Raw genomic sequence first — 17,202 nt, forward strand, 5'->3', positions numbered from 1 at the left:
CGATCGCCGGTGCGAAAATCGAGCCCAATGTTACAAATCTGTAGGGCCAGTTGTCCAACCAGCACCCACTTCGAGTGCGATTCCCCACAGGGAGTGAGGGACCTGTGGATTGACCCAATAGCTTATGGGGGCGATTTTCAGCTGTGCGAGTAATTAGGCAGGTGGAGGGTGCTCGGAAGATCTGCATGGAACCCGCGTGACTTTTGTGCTCGGCCCTCATTATAATGCAGTCACTGGGTTGCCAGCATGACCACGCTCTTCCAATAGGCAGCTCGCCATGTAGGAGGCAGGAAATCGGACGGTGTGACCGATTATTAAAGGCCTGCAGCAGCACCTTAAAGAGGAGGTGCTTTTTCTCATCGGGGACAGAGACAAGCAAGATTGTGAAGCAACAGGCAACATGAGCTCCAGCATAGTCCCAGATTTTCTGATGCAGCGGTGCGGAAGGTGCTAGAGTAAATCACCATCAGGAATTGGGTCCTTTTCCCCTTGGATAGTCAACGGGTACCAAGACAACTTAGTAAGCAGGCATGGAGAGAGGTGGCACAAAACTTATGGAGGGATGCCAGGTCGGTCAGCCTGCATAATAGATGCTCTTTGCTCAGCTACCAATACCAGCACACCCACATCTGCAGAGATAAACATATTTCACTTCGGCAGATGGTTAGTGCAGGTGGAGATTCTTCCTCCCAAAGAAGCTGGGGCAGCAGACCCAGTGGCATTATTATGATACACGAACGCCTGACTAACTGTGACGTTGGATACTTCCTCACAATCAGCCATTCACAATATCTCATGCTTGTTGTGGCACTACATGAAAGAAGGCAGACTGATCAAAGTCCAGTGTTGCCCGATTGGCCACGCCCACCAAGACGCTACTAACTATTCCGACATGTCCTTGTCAGCTTGGCTCAGTGGTAGCACTATCACTTAAGTCAGAAGGTTGTGGGTTCGAGATCCAATCTAGGATTTGAGCACATAATCTAAGCTGACATTTCCGTGTGGCACTCAGGAAGTACTGTACTATTGGATGTACCGTCTTTTGAATGAGACGTTAAACCAAGGTCCTGTCTGCCAGCTGAGGTGGTCATGAATGATCTCATGGTACTATTCGAAGAAAAGCAGGGGAGTTCTCCCACTGTCCTGACCAACATTTATCCCTCAACAAAAAGCGCCAAAACAGATTATCTGGTCATTTATGTCATTGCTGTTTGTGGAACCTTGCTGTGTGCAAATTGGTTGCTGCATTTGTCTACATAACAACAGTAACTACACTTTAAAAGTATTTCCTTGACTGCAAAGAGCTTTGGGACATTGTGAGGTCATAAAAGGCACTAAATGAATGCAAGTTCTTTCTTTCTTGCAAATTACCTTGCAATGACCATGGGGCTACTGTGTTCTCAGGGTCTGGGGCAGCAGAGGGACAAACACCAATTGAGTAGAATGGGCCTATTCTCTCTGGAGTTTAGAAGAATGAGAGGGGATCACATTGAAACATATAAGATTATTAGGGGGCTTGACAGGGTAGATGCTGAGAGATTGTTTCCCCTGGCTAGAGAGTCCAGAACTAGGGGGCATAGTTGCAGGATAAGGGTTCGGCCATTCAAAACTGAGATGAGGAGGAATTTCTTCATGCAGAGGGTTGTAAATCTTTGGAATTCTCTACCCCAGAGGGCTGTGGATGGTGAGGCATTGAATATATTCAAGACTGAGCTAAATAGATTTTTGGACTCTAGGGGAATCAAGGGCTATGGGGATCGGGCGGGAAAGTGGAGTTGAGGTCGAAGATCAGCCATGATCTGATTGAATGGTGGAGCATGCTTGAGGGGCCGTATGGCCTACTCCTGCTCCTATTTCTTATTTTCTTATGTTAACGCAGATTTATGCCATCTGCTGCAAAGTTACCTGCGGCTACCATGCAGCATAGGGCTGACACCATTCAGTGACAACAATGATCAGGTGTGGCCTGAAACTTGGCTCCCTCTCATTGTAGGCATGCTGGAATGTGGACCTCTGTGGCAGCAGTGGCAGGGCACACAGGACCACCCTCCACATAGGCACCTCATGCAGCACCACATCCACTTCAACAGCCATCAACAGGAGAGGGGAATGCAAGTGGGGGGGAGGGTTAGGTGCTGAACTCTGTCACTTTTCTCTAGACTGATGTCAGCACTTTAGATTTCCCTTCACTTTTGCCCATCTCTTCTTAGCACCTTGCTCCTTCAGCCTTGATAAAGGCTGATAATGGATTGAGATGCCTTTTGGGGCTGTGAAAAGGCCTTTAGAACTTTTGACACCCGACTGTGACATTTCTCTTTATTTGTCCTTACATTTCACTTACGATGCAATTTTCTGCTCCCATCACTAATGTGCTCTCTGCACCCTTTCCAAATCTTCAGCTACAGCTACGCTGATGAGCTGGCAGCGGAATATTGGACGCAAACAGAAAGAGCTTCATTTATGTCTGACTAAAACCTGCCATTAATCATTCCTAATATAATCTACACCAAAAGTTGAAAATCTAGGCTATGAAGGCTCAGTAAGTTTTCCCTGGAACATTTCCGTTTGCTCCTTGGTCTAGGCTGAGTTAACTGATCTCAGCAAGGTCAGACATAGAGTTGTTGAGAATTGACCTCAGTGCCCTGGGTTAGGGAGGGGGGAATTTGCCAGAGTTTCAGCTCCTAATTACCATCCAGTAAGCTTTGCTGGAAGTGAACATGTGCGAACATCGGGTGAGGACAGGGTTATACACAGTTGTGAAGTGCCCCGCAGTCAAATAACCTTTTGACATCCACACTCAAGGTTCACTCATGCATAATGGCTACTAGGGCAAAGTAACAGAGGGCAATGGTCCCCATGAAATTATAGGAGAGGAGACAAGGAGAAGGAAAGAGGGGAGGAAACTGAGGGGGAAAATTGATGAGAAAAAATGTATTTAAAAGAAAATAGAAATTTGTGGATATATTTCACAGATATGTTGGTCCAAATAGCAGAGATAACATCTATCATGTTATTTATTCCTTTTTCTATTGTTTCATAAGAATGTACATTCACATTTTATGATGCTGTTGTACATATAGGTATACATTCATGTATATTTTATGAAGCCATTGTATGATTAAGGGTACGCTCACATAGATATTTTATGAGGTCATTGTATCTTTGGTGTAAAATCACACACATTTTATGAGAGTTTACGTTCCCATACATAGTTTATGGATTCAGTGCGCATCCTGACTGCATGATGGCTGCAATAGAAATGTATCACCAGATCAGGCTGTTTGCACTGGAAGCAATGCAGCTCAAGAGAGAGATAGACAGACAGGAAGGGTAGTCCAGTAAAAGAGAATACAAATACTATACAGCAAAGAAAGGGAGAGAGAGATTAGTACAATAAACTTAAACTTAAGCTCATCCAAAATACTGCTGCCCGTATTCTAACCTGCACCAAGTCCCACTTACCCATCACCCCTATGCTTGCTGAACCTACATTGACTTCTGGTTCACCAACGCCTCAATTTTAAAATTCTCATCCTCATATTCAAATCCCTCCATGGCCTTGCAACTTTGTAACCTCCTCCAGCCCTACAACCATCCAAGAACTCTGCGTTCCTCCAACTCTGGACCCTTGTACATTGTCTACCTCCTTCGCCCTATCATTGGTGGCTGTGCCTTCAGTTGTCTAGGCCCTAAGCTTTGGAATCCCTCCCTAAACCTTTCCATCTCTCCATCTCTCTCTCCTCCTTTAAGACCCTCCTTAAAACTTACCTCTTTGACCAAGCTGTTAATCACCTGTCCTAATATCTCATTCTTTGGCTCAGTGTCATTTTTTGACTTGTTACGTTCCTGTGAAGCGCGTTGGGACGTTTTCCTACCTTAAAGGTGCTTTATAAATGCAAGTAGTTGTACAATAACCATGTGTAGCAGAAAGAGAATGTAGCACAGGAAAATGGTATACAACAATTATGTACAGCAGAGAGGAGAGACAATTGCATAGTACAACAACCATATGTAACAGAAAGAGAGACTAGCATAGTACAGTAATCAGGTGTGTAGCAGAGAGACAGGGTAATACAGTAAAAGGACATACAGTAATGATGTATAACACAGAGAAAAGGAGCATAGCACAGTAAAAGGGCATACAATAATTGTTTGTAGCAGAGAGAACAGTGTAGTGAAAGGTCATGCAGTAACTATGAGTAGTAGAGATGAAGGATAGGATAGCAAACATGCAAAAAGCAAATATAGCAGAGAGATGAGACATCACAGTGAAATGGCATGTAATAATTGTATGTAGTGGAGAGTGAGAGGATGGCACAATAAAAGGAGTAGTGCCAGCCATCCACAGTAAAAAGAGATGAGAAGGAGTGAACAGAAAGGAAAAGAGAGATGAGTCTCCAAAACTAGTCTGTATTGCAGACTGCAGTGCTGCTATAGGTGGCATTGCCTTCAATGGCAAACAACTGAGCTGCCAAGACAGAGCAAGGAAATCAATCAAGGGCCTATAAAAAAAACTGCCATCCACTGCCTGGAATGAGCCTTAGTGAATGCACACTATTAAGTGTGACATCACTCTTGTTGATTTCAGGCATACTGTCAAAAGAGGTCTATTGGAGATTCCTTGTCTGACAATTTACCGACCATCTGTAACAAATTGATGAAAACCACCCACTGCGCCTCTGTCACCAGGAAGATAATCACATACTGTCACAATGTCTAACTTGAAGGACTGTTGTTAATTCTATTATCAGTTTTTTTTTAATGATTGATACTTGCTAATTATTCTGTGACATGTATCTGCACTTTCTGCAGGCTGCTGCTAGCATGACACAATTCCAATAATACCGTACAAGAACTAAAATGTCACAGCTATGCCTATGCATACAGCGCTTTCGGTGGGCAGATAGAAATTGAGACGTTTAATGTTATGATGCCGTTTTGTTATCCTATTCCTTCAGCTGTGGTGTTGTGGAACTTGGATTGTCAAAGTGTAGTGAGTCTGGAACTGCTTGCTTCCTGCATAGCCGCCAACCTACTCAAGTATTCACTGGAGAGGTGTGACAGTATTTCACATAAACATCTGTATTCTCACAAAACTGACTGAAGAAACAACAAAGAGAAACAAAGTGTCATCTTCATCAATTCTGGCGCTATACTGGGTACTCATTGAAAGCAAAGTGTAGGTTTCAGTTGAAGTGGGTTAGAGGGCTGGGAATAATTGTAGCAGGACACATAGAGGTAAATCAGTGCATATTTAAAAATCAAAGTATATATTTTTATATACTTTGATTTGGTATTATTTATAGTTAAATTGTAAAACTTTCGGCAAGTTGGGAATCAAAGGAATAGAGTTGTTTGAAGCATCAGAGGTTCTCTGCAGTACAGACTGAGGAGCTGGGAGTTGCAAAACTGAGGTGTTATAGTGCCACCAGTGGTGGGAGGTTGTTTTTACAGCATGGCAAGTTTACATAGGCAGTTTCCACTTTAAATGTGGACATAAGAATTCACAATGGGAAAACAACGTGCCAACACAAAGTAAGGTTTTGCAGATAGGAAGTGCACACTAAATTTTCAATAGCTAGTGCTAGAGGGAGAGTGCAGTAGAGAGAGAAAGATGCAGCAATAGGTGGATATATGGAGAGACAATAGATGTAGAGTTAGATAGGGAGATAGACGATACTGAAATTGTACAATCAAGAATGATGAGCAAGTAAATCCTGAAATTATGAACAGAAATATCAGGGTTTTTTTTACTGTGATTACTGATACTAAATCATGTAGTGGTGTTAACCATAGTGCTACTGATGTAGTCAAATAAAAGAGTTGTTAGTAAGCAAATTGAGTGTTCTGTCCAGACCTCCCTGAGGTCTTCCAAGTGTGTTAGGAGTTAATATTTAATCTTTGTTATAATGCATTGTACTCATGCTAACCCCACTGGCTGTCTCAGTTTCATCAGCTGAGTTGGCTTATATAGGACAATTCTGGCCCAAATAGCATCACAAATAAAACTCTGGGCAAAATCAATAACTCCCAACTCAACTCTTCTTCTATGATTGCAGATGTAGTGTGGGATTTTCCAGCCAATTCTTCCTATAATGTGCGTGTGAGGGGGACGGACGGAGGGAGGGAGGGAGGGAGGTAGGGAAGGAGGCAGATAGGTAGATAGCGAGAAAGTGAAAGTGGAGCCTTGGGATAAAATTAAATTATAAAAGAAAAATCAATGTCTTGTTGAAATTATTTTCCTGTTTTTTTATTTGTAAGGAATTTGTAAAATAATGTAGCAGTTATTTTAGGAATAAAATGAATATCAAAAATATTTCGGGGACATCTCTGACTGTTTTGATAACAGTCCAAAGTTTGAACGCCAGCCTGTGCTGAAAGCTGATCTGAGCCAGGCTGGTAAAAGGGTAGCACAATTTTCTTCGGCACACCTGGGCTTTTGCTATTGCTATGCAGCGACTGCTTTTGAAAAGTGTGCATATTGGGTGAGGACAGGGTTAGGTGAAACTGTGATACCTCCCATGGTTGAATACTCTGCTGACACTCACAGTCTAGGCTCACACGTGAAAATGGCTAATTAGATAATATTTAGCTGCTGCCACCATGGAATAGTAAGAGTCAGCACCTTCACAAAAGTACGGAGGAAATTGGGGATTTAAAATAAAAGCCAAAAAAAAGGCATTTATGTTTAAACTGGAAACTTAGCTCAAAAAAAGAAATATACTTAAGAAAATGTCACATCCAATTCTTTTGTTTGTTCTTGAGAAGTGGGCAATACTGGGGTAAGGCAGATTTACTGCCCATCCCTAATTGTCCTGAGGCCATTAAGGGTCAACCACATATTGAGGGATTGGAGTCCCATGTAAACTAGACCAGGTCAGGTTGAAAGATTCCCTTCCTGAAGAACATAAGCAAACCAGTTGGATGTTTATGACAATCTGGAAGCTTCCATGGTCATTTTTTTCTCCTGTTGCTGGCTCACAAATGTGTTTAGTGTTTATCTAAATCATATATAAAAATGGCCTGAAGTTGTTTCTTCAAGAAATGACAACATATCAGTTCCAAACAAATCACAAGTTTTGAAATACAAGTATCATGTTATGGCACCAAGGGGCAATGCAGCAGCAGAAAAAGGTTAGAGAGACAAGAATCTTTTTAAATGGCAAATACAGTCTATGGAAAGATCACATTTAAATCACTCAGACTCAAATTGTTACGATGGTTTACATGGGTGGGAGGAAGCATGAGACATGCTAAGCACAAAAGGTGTGTGAGTATAAAGTGGGAAATACTATATTCACATCATCTTTTGCTCTAACTTTGCACACAGAGCAATTTTACCTCTATAACGTTAAGTCCTACTAACGTTGAGGAGCACGTGGAGCGGTTTTGCTACAAACGTGGTTCTGCTCCAGTTTTATTAAGAAAGAGAGCAATGGGCAATGGAGAGCTTTCCCCATTCACATTGTCACTCCATGCTATCATGTCGAGAGTGACCACACAGAATGCCTGTACCACTGTTTAAAAAGGGATCGAGGGACAGATTGAGTAATTTCAGGCCAGTCAGTCGAACCTCGGTGGTGGGCAAATTATTGGAATCAATTCTAAGGGACAGGATAAACCGTCACTTAGACAAGCATGGAGTAATCAAGGACAGTCAGCATGGATTTGTTAAGGGAAGGTCGTGTCTGACTAACTTGATAAAATTTTTTGAGGAGGTAATAAGGAGGGTCGATGTATTTGATGTAATCTATATCGATTTTAGCAAGGATTTTGACAAGGTCCTACATGGCAGACTGGTCAAAAAAGTACAAGCCCATAGGATCCAGGGGAAAGTGGCAAGTTGGATCCAAAATGGGCTCAGAGGCAGGAAGCATAGGGTAATGGTCGATGGGTGTTTTTGTGACTGGAAGGCTGTTTCCAGTGGGGTTCCGCAGGGCTCAGGACTAGGTCCCTTGCTTTTTGTGATATATAATAATGATTTGGACTTAAATGTAGGGGGCATGATTAAGAAGTTTGCAGATGATACAAAAATTGGCCGTGTGGTTGATAGTCAGGAGGAAAGCTATAGATTTTTTTCTTATTCGTTCAGGGGATGTGGACGTCGCTGGCGAGGCCGGCATTTAATGCCCATCCCTAATTGCCCTTGAGAAGGTGGTGGTGAGCCGCCTTCTTGAACCGCTGCAGTCCGCGTGGTGAAGGTTCTCCCACAGTGCTGTTAGGAAGGGAGTTCCTGGATTTTGACGCAGCGACGATGAAGGAACAGCGATATATTTCCATGTCGGGATGGTGTGTGACTTGGAGGGGAACGTGCAGGTGGTGTTGTTCCCATGTACCTGCTGCTCTTGTCCATCTAGGTGGTAGAGGTCGCGGGTTTGGGAAGTGCTGTTGAAGAAGCCTTGGCGAGTTGCTGCAATGCATCCTGTGGATGGTACACGCTGCTGCCATTGTGCGCCGGTGGTGAAGGGAGTGAATGTTTAGGGTGGTGGATGGGGTGCCAATCAAATGGGCTGCTTTGTCCTGGATGGTGTCGAGCTTCATGAGTGTTGTTGGAGCTGCACTCATCCAGGCAAGTGGAGAGTATTCCATCACACTCCTGACTTGTGCCTTGTAGATGGTGGAAAGGCTTTGGGGAGTCAGGAGGTGAGTCACTCGTCGCAGGATACCCAGCCTCTGACCTGCTCTTGTAGCCACAGTATTTATATGGCTGGTCTAGTTAAGTTTCTGGTCAATGGTGACCCCCAGGATGTTGATGGTGGGGGATTCGGCGATGGCAATGCCGTTGAATGTCATGGGGAGGTGGTTAGGCTCTCTCTTTTGGAGATGGTCATTGCCTGGCACTTGTCTGTCGTGAATGTTACTTGACACTTATCAGCCCAAGCCTGGATGTTGTCCAGGTCTTGCTGCATGCGGGCTCGGACTGCTTCATTATTTGAGGGGTTGCGAATGGAACTGAACACTGTGCAATTATCAGCGAACATCCCCATTTCTGACCTTATGATGGAGGGAAGGTCATTGATGAAGCAGCTGAAGATGGTTGGGCCGAGGGCACTGCCCTGAGGAACTCCTGCAGCAATGCCCTGGGGCTGAGATGATTGGCCTCCAACAACCACTACCATCTTCCTTTGTGCTAGGTATGACTCCAGCCACTGGAGAATTTTCCCCCTGATTCCCATTGACTTCAATTTTATTAGGGCTCCTTGGTGCCACACTTGGTCAAACGCTGCCTTGATGTCAAGGGCAGTCACTCTCACCTCACCTCTGGAATTCAGCTCTTTTGTCCATGTTTGGACCAAGGCTGTAATGAGGTCTGGAGCTGAGTGGTCCTGGCAGAACCCAAACTGAGCATCGGTGAGCAGGTTATTGATGAGTAAGTGCCGCTTGATAGCACCATCGACGACACCTTCCATCACTTTGCTGATGATTGAGAGTAGACTGATGGGGCAGTAATTGGCCGGATTGGATTTGTTCTGCTTTCTGTGGACAGGACATACCTAGGCAATTTTCCACATTGTCGAGTAGATGCCAGTGTTGTAGCTGTACTGGAACAGCTTGGCTAGAGGCGCAGCTAGTTCTGGAGCACAAGTCTTCAGCACTACAGCCGGGATGTTGTCGGAGCCCATAGCCTTTGCTGTATCCAGTGCACTCAGCCGTTTCTTGATATCACGTGGAGTGAATCGAATTGGCTGAAGAGTGGCTTCTGTGATGGTGGGGATATCGGGAGGAGGCCGAGATGGATCATCCACTCGGCACTTCTGGCTGAAGATGGTTGCAAACGCCACAGCCTTGTCTTTTGCACTCACGTGCTGGACTCCACCATCATTGAGGATGGGGATGTTTGCAGAGCCTCCTCGTCCCGTTAGTTGTTTAATTGTCCACCACCACTCAGACGACAGGAAGATATCCATGGACTGCTCAGGTGGGCAGAAAAGTGACAAATGGAATTCAGTCCAGAGAAGTGTGAGGTAATGCATTTGGGGAGGGCAAACAAAGCAAGAGAGTACACAATAAATGGGAGGATACTGAAAGGTGTAGAGGGAGTGAGGGACCTTGGAGTGCCCAGATCCCTGATGGTAGCAGGATAGGTAGATAAGGTGGTTAAGAAGGCATATGGAATACTTTCCTTTATTAGGCAAGGCTTAGAATATAAGAGCAGGGAGGTTATGCTGGAACTGTATAAAACACTGGTTAGACCACAGTTTGAGCACTGTGTACAGTTCTGGTCACCACATTACAAGAAGGGTGTAATTGCATTCGAGAGGGTATAGAAGAGATTTACGAGAATGTTGGCAGAACTGGAGAATTTTAGCTATGAGGAATGTTTGGATAGGCTGGGGTTGTTTTCTTTGGAACAGAGGAGGCTGAGGGGTGATTTAATTGAGGTGTACAAAATTATGAGGAGCCGAGATAGAATGGATATGAAGGACCTATTTCCCTTAGCAGTGAGGTCAATAACCAGAGGGCATAGATTTAAAGTGATTGGTAGAAGGATTAGAGGGCAGCTGAGGAAAAACTTTTTCACCCAGAGTGTGGTGGGGGTCTGGAACTCACTGCCTGAAAGGGTGGTAGAGGCAGAAACCCTCAACTCATTAAAAATGTACCTGGATGTGCACCTGAAGTGCTGTGATCTACAAGGCTACGGACGAAGTGCTGGAAAGTGGGATTAGGCTGGGTGGCTCATTTTCGGCCGGCGCAGACATGATGGGCTGAATGGCCTCCTTCTGCGCCGTAAATTTTCTATGATTCTAAGTCCCATCAAATGGTTTTGCTCCAGGAATATTACACAAAATATCACATATCAGCCTACTCTGATCATCAGTTATAAAAGAAAATAAATCTTGTATCTTGAGGACATCCCAAAATGCTTCACAGCCAATCAATTACTTTTGGATTGTAGTTACTGTTGTTTTATAGATAAATGCAGCAGCCAATTTGAGCAGAGCATGGTTCCACATAAAACAGATGAAATGAACGACTGGCTTTGGTTGCGTTGACTGTGGGATGAGTGTTGGCCAGAACACCAGGGGAATTCCTTTCTCTTCGTTGAATTGTGCCATGGGATTGTTTACATCCACCTGAACAGGCAGAATCTTAGTTCAATGTCTCATTTGAAAGACAGCACCTGCGACGGTGCAACACTTCCTCAGTTGCTGTATTGATGTGTCAACCTAGATTATTTGCTCAAGTCTAGACTGCGACTTGAAATAACCTTCTGAATCAGAGGTGAGATTACTACCATTGAGCCACATTGACACATAAAGCAGAAAATATGGCAAAACAAGGTGACTGAAAAAAATTGACTCACGCACAGCTGTTTCCCATTGGAACATTATAAAATGACAATTCAACAGGTTGCACATAGATTTTAATGAACAGGTTCTAAATCAGAATGATTATCATAGTATCATAGCAGGTACAGCATAGGAGGATGCCATTCAGCCCATCGTGTCTGTGCTGGCTCTTTGAAAGAGCAATCCAATTAGTCCCATTCCCCTGCTCTTTCCCTGTAGCCCTGTAATTTTTTTCCCTTCAAGTATTTACCTAATTCCCTGTTGAAAGTTACTGTTCAATCTCCTTCCACCACCCTTTCAGGCAGTTCATTCCAGACCATTACAACTCACTGCATAAGAAAATGTTACCTCATGTCGCCTCTGGCTCATTTGCCGATCACCTTAAATCTGTGTCTTCTGGTTACCAACACATCTGCCGCTGGAAATAGCTTCTCCTTGTTTACTCTGTCAAAACTGTTCATGATTTTGAACACCTCTATCAAATCTCCCCTTAACCTTCTCTGTTCGAAGGACAACAACCTCAGCCTCTCCAGTCTCTCCACATAACTGAAGTCCCTCATCCCTGTTACCATTCTAGTAAACCTCTTCAGCACCCTCTCTGAGGCCTTGACATCCTTCCTAAAGTGTGGTGCCTAGAATTGAACACAATACTCCAACTGAGGCCTGACCAGTGTTTTATAAAGGTTTAGCATCACTTCCTGGCTTTTGTACTCTATGCCTCTATTAATAAAGTCCAGGATGCCATATGCATTTTTAACAGCTTTCTCAACTTGTCCTGCCACCTTCAAAGATGTGTGTATGTGGACCCCCAGGCCTCTTTTTTCCTGCACCCCCTTTAAAATTGTACCATTTAGTTTATATTGCCTCTCCTCATTCTTCCTACCAAAATGCATCACTTCATACTTCTCTGCATTAAATTTAATCTGCCATCTGTCTGCCCATTTCACCAGTCTATCCATGTCCTCCTGAAGTCTGTTACTATCCTCCACATTGTTTATTACATTTTTGAGTTTTGTGTTATCTGCATACTTTGAAATTATACCCTCTATACCCAAGTCCAGGTCATTAATATATATCAAAAAGAGCAGCTGTCATAATACTGACCCCTGGGGAACACCACTGTATACGACCCTCCAGTCTGAGAAACAACCATTCATCACTACTCTCTGCTTTCTGTCTCCTAACCAATTTTGTATCCACGCTACCACTGTCCCTTTAATTCATAGAAACATAGAAATATGGAAAATAGGAGCAAGAGTAGGCCATTCGGCCCTTCGGGCCTGCTCCGCCATTCAAAGTGATCATGGTTGATCGTCTAACTCAGTACCCTGTTCCCGCTTTCTCCCCATATCCCTTGATCCCTTTAGCATTAAGAAATATATCTATCTCCTTCTTGAATATATTTAATGACTTGGCCTCCACTGCCTCCTGTGGTAGAGAATTCCACAGATTCACCACCCTCTGAGTGAAGAAATTTCTCCTCATCTCGGTTCTAAATGGCATACCCCGTATCCGGAGACTGTGACCCCTGGTTATGGATTCCCCATCTATCAGGAACATCCTCCCTGAATCTAGTCTGTCTAGTCCTGTTAGAATTTTATATGTTTCAATGAGATCACCTCTTATTCTTCTAAACTCGAGTGAATATAGGCCTAGTCGACTCAATCTCTCCTCATACGTCAGTCCTGCCATCCCAGGAATCAGTCTGGTAAACCTTCAATGCACTCCCTCCATGGCAAGGACATCCTTCCTCAGATAAGGAGACCAAAACTGCACACAATACTCCAGATGTAATTCCATGGGCTTTAATTTTGCTAACAAGTCTATTATGAAGTAATTTATCAAATGTCTTTTGAAAGTCCATATACACAACATCACTAAGCATAAGAACTTTGTAATGTATTCTTTTAAAATGTTCCAGCCTTTAAAAGGTCCCATTATTGAATGTAGCTTTTATTGTTTCAATATCATTTTCTTAGGGTTACAATACATAACAATTTCTGTTCTATGACTGAGGTTGTAAAGTCATTTTAAGTTATGCATATTTGACTTTTGATTGTTGTTGAACCTATCTGATTCAAATGACAATAAGTCACACCACCACTTTAAGCTGTATAAGCACTTGTAAAGTGATTGGCCAGTACAGTACATCAAAACACTCTGTGAAGTACAATACTGTCATTTGGGGCCTGTGTTTTATGCCACTTTACAGGGAAACACATTAAGAAATACAAATAAAAGATCTGCCAGCCACAATTGTGAGTGAGCTTTTCATTAGGATAATTACCACAATAACAATCTGACAGTAGGCTCAATCGACAGCTGAGTGACTTTATCTAGAGTAGTTGATCAGTAGACTAGGAAAATCCCAGGTCTCATTCCTGGGGGTAAATTTTAACCCCTCGAATGGGTGGTTGGGGCAGGTGGGAAGGTAAAATATGTAAAAATGTAAAATCCGACCCCAACTCCCCTCCAACCCGCCCACTTCAGGTTTTAATGGAGGCGGGTCAAGGGCCAGGTGACCAATCCACTCTCAGGAAGTGGGTCAGTCACTGAAGCTTTCAGGGAGGCTGCAGGCCTCCATTTTAATAGGTTTTCTATTTTTAACTCCTGGGTGTCGGGATTCCCAGGCCTTCTGATTCTTGCCACATAAGAGGAGGTGAAAAGGCCCAGATTATCAGGTAAGTGCCTTTATTGCACTGCTTGTGGGCCAGGAGGAGCAGGAGTGTTTCCTTCAGGACCAACAAGCTCACCTGCCATGATCCCAAACACACGATCGGCAGATCCTTCCCTCCGAATGTCTGACTCCCCCACGATCTCCGACCCCGCCCCAAGTCTGACCCCCTCCACGATCTCCGACCCCTCCCCACGATCTCCGACTCCCCACAGTCTCCGACACACCCCCATGAGCTCCGACCCCCCTGATCTCCAACACCCCACCATGAGCGCCGACCCTCCTGATGTCCAAACCCTCATGACTGAGCCCCTGACGACCAACCTCCCTGATGACCCCCCCAATAGCCACCAACTCCAATGACCCCCGAATGACTGACAACTCCGATGACTCCCCCCAATGACCGACCCCTCCCTCCCAACCCCCCACTCCCATCCCTACTCCCCTGATCTTATCTGCTGGCATCCGCTGCTCTCCTGTCTGACTGACAGCCAGCCTGTCAATCTGGCTGGCTGTCGGGTGGGAAACCAAATGAAAAAAATGAAAAACGTCCTTACGTCAAAATCGTAAGGATGTCCGGGAAACATATACTTACGGGTTTCCCCTCAGGAACCACCCTCAGCTACCCTTTAAAATTTACTCCCTGGTCTCTGCTGAGTTAGCTGATCTCAGCCAAGGTGTTGGTAGCAGTGCTACAGTTGGCTCAGCAATCCTGGATTGGGAAAGGAGAATCGGGGAAGGAGCCCCACTGCTGGACATCAGGATTGGGCTCAGCTACATTGTCCCAGCAAACAGTCTGCCAACAATCACTGTTAAGGCACACAGATGACCAGCAGCGAGCCATATTGGAGTACCCCAGCAAGAATTCACCACCTTCTTTAGGGGAGAGGCTGAGAGATAATATGATGGAGAAAATTGGCAAGAAAACAAATAAGGCATTACGAGTAATGGTATCTTTTATTCTATCGATCAAAGAATGGTAATTACTGCATCATGCTAAAAACATGACTGAAGGTGTAAAACATACAGAGACACCGTGAATACCTGCAAGTACTTCAGATATGGATGCTGCAATAAAGTAAGAGAATAGAACCCTGACCAAACGATATTTAAAAAATAATTTTAATATAAATGAAAGTCAGCACGGATTGTTAAAGGAAAATCATGGTTTGACCAACTTGATTGAGTAGTTTGATAAAGTAACAAAGAGGGTTGATGAGGGTAGTGCGGTTGATGCTGTGTATATGGACTTTCAAAAGGCATTTAATAAAGTACCACATCATAGACTTGTTAGCAAAATTAAAGCTCACAGAATTAAAGGGACAGTGGCAGCATGGATACAAAATTGGCGAAGGGACAGAAAGCAGAGAGTAGTGGTGAACGGTTGTTTTTCAGACTAGAGGGAAGTTTACCGTGCTGTTTCCCAGAGGTCAGCATTAGGACCACTGCTCTTTTTGATATATATTAATGACCTGACTTGGGTATAGATGGTATAATTTCAAAGTTTGCAGATGAAACAAAACTCAGAAATGTAGTAAACAATGTGAAGGATAGTAACAGACTTGAGGAGAACATAAACAGACTGGTGAAATGGGTGGACACATGGCAGATGAAATTTAACGCAGAGAAGCGTGAAGTGATGCATTTTAGGAGGAATAATGAGGAGAGGTAATATAAACTAAATGGTACAATTTTAAAGGGGATGCAGGAACAGTGAGACCTGGGAGTGCACATACACACATCTTTGAAGGTGGCAGAACAAGTTGAGAAGGCTGTTTAAAAAGCATTTGGAATCCTGGGCTTTATTAATAGAGGCATAGAGTACAAAACCAAGGAAGTTATGCTAAACCTTTATTAAAACACTGGTTAGGCCTCCGCTGGATTATTGTGTTCAATTCTGGGCACCATACTTTAGGAAGGATGTCAAGGCCTTAGAGAGGGTGCAGAAGATATTTACTAGAATGGTACCAGGGATGAGGGACTTCAATTGTGCGGGGAGACTGGAGAAGCTGAGGTTGTTCTCCTTAGAACAGAGAATGTTAAGGGGAGATTTGATCGAGGTGTTCAAAATCATGAATGGTTTTGACAGAGAGAATAAGGAGAAACTTTTTCCGGTGGCAGAAGGGTCAGTAACCAGAGGATAGATTTAAGGTGATCGTCAAAATGAGCAGGAGGTGATATGAGGGAACATTTTTTTTTGCAGCGAGTTGTAATGATCTGGAATGCAATGAATGCCTGAATGGGTGGTGGAAGCAGATTCAAAAGTAACTTTCAACAGGGAATTAGGTAAATACTTGAAGGGAAAAAAATTACAGGGCTATGGGGAAAGAGCAGGGGAATGGGACTAATTGAATAGCTCTTTCAAAGAGCCAGCACAGGCACGATGGGCCGAATGACCTCCTCCTGTGCCGTACCTACTATTATACTACGATCTTATAGAATTCTAATCAACGGATGATTTACACTATTTTGCTTCCTGTGACCATTGCTCTTTCTGATTAAGTGACTCAGAGATGAATAGCATTAAAAAGCTCTCTTACATGCTTTGAGATTCATTTCTCTCTGGGCTCTTCTCTGCTACTTGTACCACCAACATTTCCACTGATCGCTGTTATAGCAACATTGCAAATATACCAAGGTTTCCTGTATTTGCTATTTGTAGTGAACAGCCAAATTAAAAAAAAAATCTTGCCCCATGCATACTTCTTCAAAGAGGCAGTTAGGATGCTTTTGGCTATGGACTTCTCCATGAATTTTTTCGATGCAAATTTAGAAATGGTGACACATGCCCAAAACTGTGTTACTCTTGCTCTTTTTCCTGCTACGTCCTGACTTTTAATATAACACAGTCTTAAAATACAAATTTTATTTTCTTTTGAAAGTAATGGTATGCTACAGGCACATTACATTGCTTTACAAGTCTTTCAGAATTTGGACAATATTATGATGTTTTCAAATTTTTTCTTGCAGAAAATTACAGTAATTTCTTTTTTTCCACTTCATCCCTTTTGCTTTCTCTCTGTTTTTTCATTTTCTCCTGGAGTTTTAATTTTCGGTGGCAGCACACTGCTTAATGCACTTGCATACAATCCTTTTTTAAACATTATTTTAAAATTGATAAATAAGTTAACAACTGTTAAAATAGCACCTACAGGAATTTTACAGAGGCTCTTTAAGCTGTGCTGTCCTGGAGGCAATGAACCTTCCAAAAGCCATGCCTTTCTATTTGTCTTCCAC

Source organism: Heptranchias perlo, chromosome 15, assembly GCF_035084215.1.
Source record: "Heptranchias perlo isolate sHepPer1 chromosome 15, sHepPer1.hap1, whole genome shotgun sequence".
Lineage (NCBI taxonomy): Eukaryota > Metazoa > Chordata > Chondrichthyes > Hexanchiformes > Hexanchidae > Heptranchias > Heptranchias perlo.